We start from the raw sequence: 6,448 nt of genomic DNA, 5'->3' as shown, positions 1-6,448 counted from the left end.
GGGTTCGCCAGGCCTGATAATCATCAATCTTCTGTAGCGCTGGAGCGACGCGAGGGACCTCAAGAGTTACTTCGACTGCTTATGGGAATTTTATCTCCGAGGTCTTCGCCTTCTCCTGGTGATTTTACGGTAGTTTAAAGTCAGAACCTTACTGTGAGCTGTTAAGTATACCTTAGTTTAACCAGACCACTGAGCTGATTAACAGCTCTCCTAGGGCTGGCCCGAAGGATTAGATTTATTTTACGTGGCTTAGAACCAACTGGTTACCTAGCAAAGGGAACTGCAGCTTATTTTGGAATCCGAACGACATTATAACGAGAAATGAATTTCTGTCACCAGAAATAAATTTTTCTAATTCTTCATTGGCCGGTCGGAGAATCGAACGCGGGCCCAGCAGAGTGCTAGCCGAGAACGACACCAACTCGTCCAATGAGGAACTTTACTGTGAGTTGTTGGAATGGATGCCACTTGAATGATGATTTTTTTTATTTTTATATTTAAGTAAATATTTTATTTCACAAAAAAAAATTACAGTCGGTTTTCGAAGTAAGAAATAAGAAACTCCCAAGTCATATAACATTTCCCGCAATGGTAACTCAAGAATATGTTGAAGAAGACCAATTCAAAAGACTTCACAGAAACACATTTTAAAAGATTGCTCCCAGTCACGTTGTACGAGAGAGTGAGGCGAAAAGAATGAAAAGAAACAGTCTGGAACCCAGGTCGTAACATTGTGGGACCCCCCCTGCCGTATGCGTGAGAGTATTGACAAACGGGTGACACAAATAACTCCTCTTCCATCCCAGCAACCCCTTATCAAATCATTTCCACTGTGCTCTCACAATTATTATCCGCACCGAAGAGGGAGTCTCGGAACTCTTCGTGAAATACGGTCCGTTCTCCAAATTGTGATTGTTATGTAACGTTTGCGAGTCGGTGCTTCCGTTGTCAGCTAACATAACTTTTTTGTTTTTTTCTTGAATTTTTTTACGCTGTTTGTTAACTGACAGAAAGTATTTTCAATATACTTTGTACGACTGTGCTTTGGTCAGCTAACATAAATATTATTTCCTTGAATTTTTTTACGCTTTTGTCAACTAACAGAAAGTATTTTCAACATCCTTTATAAAACCACTCTTTTAAACTTACAAAGGGCAGTTTTTTTTTTTTTTAGTAATATTTTGCGTTCTGTGTTAACGACCGAATATATTGTCCACTACCTTTAGATAGTCTTTGCTCTCTTTGTCAACTGTTAGAACTGTTATTTGATATCTAAGACTTTCGTCATTCTGGATTTTACCATTACGCAAATTTATCAGTGACAGAGATTAATCAATAATACACATCATAATCCCTTTATTTTAAACTGATTTTTGTCATGAGATTGACCTAAAGGTTTTGTCTTTTACCGAAAGCTTTAATGAAATTTGGCAACGACACATTTATAGGCATATTGCTTCGTATAATATTTTGATTCTTTGTTACTGCAAATTCCGATGTCTTGCCTTCGCTCAGTCAAGCATGCGTGCTTGGCTTCATATGCATTCATTACTGACGGTGGGTGGTTTGTGCATTTAGACACCCTTGTCAAGGGGTACGCTCGTAAACAGGAGGCTGTTGAACCCGGGCAATAAATGAAGACTGCGCATGCCCAAATGCGCAGGCGCCGAATGGTTGCTTTGCCCAACTTACCTGGATGATGCAAATGACCCGTTGTCTGCGTTAGAGTTCATTGCAGGATCTAATAAGGAAATTGGTTGAATCTTGATCTAGACACAATTGTTTTTATACTTTCTAAAATTGTCAGTAACATATGCAAGAGTCTAAAGGTTAAGTTCCTTCCTTAATGACGCTACGTACCGTGCCAAAGCTTAGACTACGGTACACATCCAAGGAGGTGGGTCTATAGACCTCTCTCCACTCCAAGGTTCCACCTCTTTTAGCGAATATTCAACCCACGCAAAAAAGTGCTAACTTGCACGGAGCGATGTATTCACAAGCTCAGAATCAGATTTACTCAAAATCTCAGGAAAGTGTGTTAAGACTAAAAAACTTAATCTCAAAGATATCCACACTTTTAGTGAGTTAATCACTTCACTGCAGGTTGAAGATAAATTTATAAAGGACCATGCCTCATCAGACTTTAAGTGCAGAATTCACTTTCGCCGATTTTGTGCACTTAACAACCTTGGATCTGCATGACATGAATTTACCTTAAGGTAGGCCTCCAGCGGCGAAGATCTTCCTCTCCCGTGAATTATCCTTCACCTACTGTAGGACCCCCCGCGACGTACTTATTTGCTTGCTCATGTTCAATTCCGTGACTTGAAAAGGCGTCCCTTCAGCCACATTAATACATCAGTATTTTAAATCAGCAATATTTTTATAAAGGGGGAAAACCGTGTTGCTTAAAAATGTGTCGTAATGATGTCTAAATATTCCATTTGGTGTTTCTGTTATTAATAATATTCTGCAGATGTATTTACATAACGCGTTGTAATACTCACCATAAACTGAAGAAACTGCTGTTAAAAGCGTGAAAGTTTTATAATTACAGCTCTGACGCGTGAATTTTAATCTTTGAAACTGTTGCTTTTTTAAGAGAATTCTGATAATTCTGTACTAACACAAATTCCTGTATATTCAGTTAATAATATGTTAGAGAAAGCGTCGACTTAATTTGTGCTTGAAAATTACATTGATTTAAAATTTAATATGTCCAAGAAATATATTTTACGCATTGCATATTGTTCCCACACGGAAAAATCTCGAGAAATTAATGTTTATGAGAATGCTTCCTATAAATGTAGTTATATAAATCATGCGAACATTATTATTCACACTTGAAGTAGAATACTTTAAAAGTTTTTTGTAACAGAGACACTTGTGTATATATATATATATATATATATATATATATATATATATATATATATATATATATATATATATATATATATATATTTTTATATATATATGTATATAATCATGAAGCTACAAATGTCGTTTAATATCCAATTCACGCTACTTCGGGAATATCCCCGGTGGGGAATTATCACCAAAGGGGAATTTTTTAAATTGTTAAATAGATCGGTACCTCAGTGTCTCGATCCCTCGACACATCTTCCAACGACTCCATTCGACGGTCACACCATTAAGGTCATATATATATATATATATATATATATATATATATATATATATATATATATATATATATATATTTATATATATATATATATATATATATATATATATATATATATATATATACATATATTGCGTTTGAGCGTGTATAGCATCAGTATATGGCAGTTGTTGGAGCAGTTATTGTCAAGATCTTGAAGGCAAGACTATGTATGACTATTGCTCTTGTATAAGTAGTCCGGATGAGTTGGACGTAACTTCCAACCTGTACTCGTTATGGAAGATTAATATCCTCTCTCTCTCTCTCTCTCTCTCTCTCTCTCTCTCTCTCTCTCTCTCTCTCTCTGTGTGTGTGTAATTTTTTTTCTGAATACAGAGTAGAATGAATTTCATTTAAAAGTAACAAGAGAGAGTGTGTGTAATTTTTTTTCTGAATGCAGAGTAGAATGAATTTCATTTAAAAGTAAAAAGAGAGAGAGAGAGAGAGAGAGAGAGAGCACATATAACGAAAACTGACATTGTATTGTCATGTATTTTCCTAAATTATTTCGATCTTGTCATATTACGAAAAAACAACAACTCTTTTCAGTGAGTCATTTAAAGTGAGCTATTGTGGGTTCTGGCTAGTATTAAATATTGTAATTCAGCTCTAACGGTCTAGATTGAACGGGAAAGTTAAAGTGAAATTGCGGAATAAAGATAAAACACTCATTAGGAACTGTGCCGCCGTGAAAGCTCGCTCACCATTGAATGAACTCCCAATCTTTTCCCAGCGAATATGGCGTTTTATAAAAATTATAACCACTTGTGTTTAAACTTAAAATTGTATTTTATCCTTTTGAAAAGGTCACCAAGTATAGGTTTTGTATCCTTTCAGTTCGTTGAAATCTGTTTCCATAACTATCGACCTTGAAAGGTATAACCTGGTAAATTTAGCTACTGTGATATTGTGCTAAAATTTTCCAGTATGGAAATAAACCACAAATATGTAATGTACTAGGAAAGATTTCATCTACCGAATATCTGAGAACTTCTGATTTAATATTTACTGGTCAAGCTTAGGAATATATTTGTTTTAGAATCATCTCCGTATTCTGTTAATTTAATATGTAATTCTTAGATCACAGAATACTGCAATCTTTGAATTAGTATCGATTTCTCCTAGCAGTTAACCATCCGTAGGAGGTAATTTTACTGATATATGTGTTTCAAATTTCATGAAATTCTACGTAAACGTTCTTGAGATAAACTGCTAACATAAACACACAAACAGGTGAAAACGTTATCTTGTGCTGACTTCATTGGCCCAAGCAACAAACGTTTTAGACTGTTGGCTACTTACTGATTAATCTGCTGTTGCTTCGTCATGCTATGGACGCGATATAGCATTGTAAATCAAGTATTGTTCTTGGGGAGAGTTGGTTTGTGATATTTTTGCTTAATGAGCTCTTTGTTACAAACAAAGGGTCCGATTCCCCTAGATTCAGAGGAACTGTTTACTTTCAATGCATCCTGTGAATGCGTTTGAAAAGAGGAAACTATCCTGCTTGGTTATTGTGTTACTTCTGTCTCAAGGAGAGAGAGAGAGAGAGAAGAGAGAGAATAATTTTTCCATCCCACTGTTTAATTTCGTGATAGCTGATTACTAGTGATGCAAATCGCTAATAATTTGTTAGTTCCCACTGTTTAATACTCACACCCATACCCATGTCTGTATCATACCCATACCCATATCCGGACCATGCCTATACCCACATCTGTACCATACCCATACCCATATCTGTACCATACCCATACCTAAGCCTATACCCATACCGATACCGATACCGATACCCATCCCCGTACCGATACCCACCGTACCGATACCCATACCCATACCCGTACCGATACCCATACCCATACCCATACCCATACCCATACCCATTTCTGTACCATACCCATACCTATACCCGTACCGATACCCTTACCCATACCCATTTCTGTACCATACTCATATCTATACCCATACCCGTACCGATACCCTTACCCATACCCATACCCATTTCTGTACCATACCCATACCTATACCCATACCCATACCGTTACCCATACCCATACCCATACCCGTACCGATACCCCTACCCATACCCATACCCATTTCTGTACCATACCCATACCTATACCCATACCCGTACCGACACCCATACCCATACCCATACCCGTAACGATACCCCTACCCATACCCATACCCGTAACGATACCCCTACCCATACCCATACCCATACCCATTTCTGTACCATACCCATACCTATACCCATACCCGTACCGATACCCAGGGAGGGGGAGGAGAGGAGAGGGGAAGGGGGAGGTTGGGGGGGGAAGGGAAAGGGATATAATGACGCTACATTTGGAAATGGTGTATAAATTAGGAAAGGGATTATACGGGTTTATCTAATGTACAGGATTAACCAAAGCGACATTTCGTACAAGAACACTCAGATTGATGAGGCCCGATCATCGCAATCTGAATATTAATCTAGTAAATGTGGCGTACGACTAGCTCGCATATCAAATATTTGTTTTAGGAACTGGGTCTGAGTAACACTGAATTAGGATCTAGGCAGTTTAATCCTTAAGCAAGGGGCAGGAACGTCGAGTGATTAAAGTCTTGGATACGCTTGTATTTTATTTGTTTTTTTATGGCAGGTATTAGAACCTGCATGCGTTACGTATGAGTAGTTCCGCTCTCTCTCTCTCTCTCTCTCTCTCTCTCTCTCTCTCTCTCTCTCTCTCTCAGATTCATAAATTGACAGTGACAATAGAATTAACATAATAACTAAGGAAATCAGCTTCCTCTTTCCAAACGCATTCAAAGGATGCACTAAGTAAAAAGTTATTTGAATTTAGGGGAATCAGACCTATTTTTTTTTATGGCATCCGAGGTGCTAAGATTTATAAAATGCTTTTTATCCATAAAGAGTTGTGGTGAGCCGTCAAACAGTTATTAGTTAGAATTATATCTCTTTTCTGCACTGTGACAAAAACGGGTCTAACTTTTGGCAAACCTGACCTTGCAATCGATTATTGTTCTTGCACACGTAAATAACTTCTTTCTCTTCTCTCCTGGAAAATGTGAGACGAAGCATCTTCCATAATGACAGTAACTCAGCTTTTGACAAAGTTTCCTAAGTTAGATCAGTCATTCAGTTTCCTTGGTCGAAAGGTAGTTGATATTAAGGCATCGTGAAAACCTGCTTGTCTCTTGTGTAATCTAGTCAGTACATTGCCCATGTAACCTAATAAAGAGTTTAGTTTGCCTATT

This window comes from Macrobrachium rosenbergii, chromosome 40, assembly GCF_040412425.1.
Source record: "Macrobrachium rosenbergii isolate ZJJX-2024 chromosome 40, ASM4041242v1, whole genome shotgun sequence".
Lineage (NCBI taxonomy): Eukaryota > Metazoa > Arthropoda > Malacostraca > Decapoda > Palaemonidae > Macrobrachium > Macrobrachium rosenbergii.
This window is presented reverse-complemented; position numbering follows the sequence as displayed.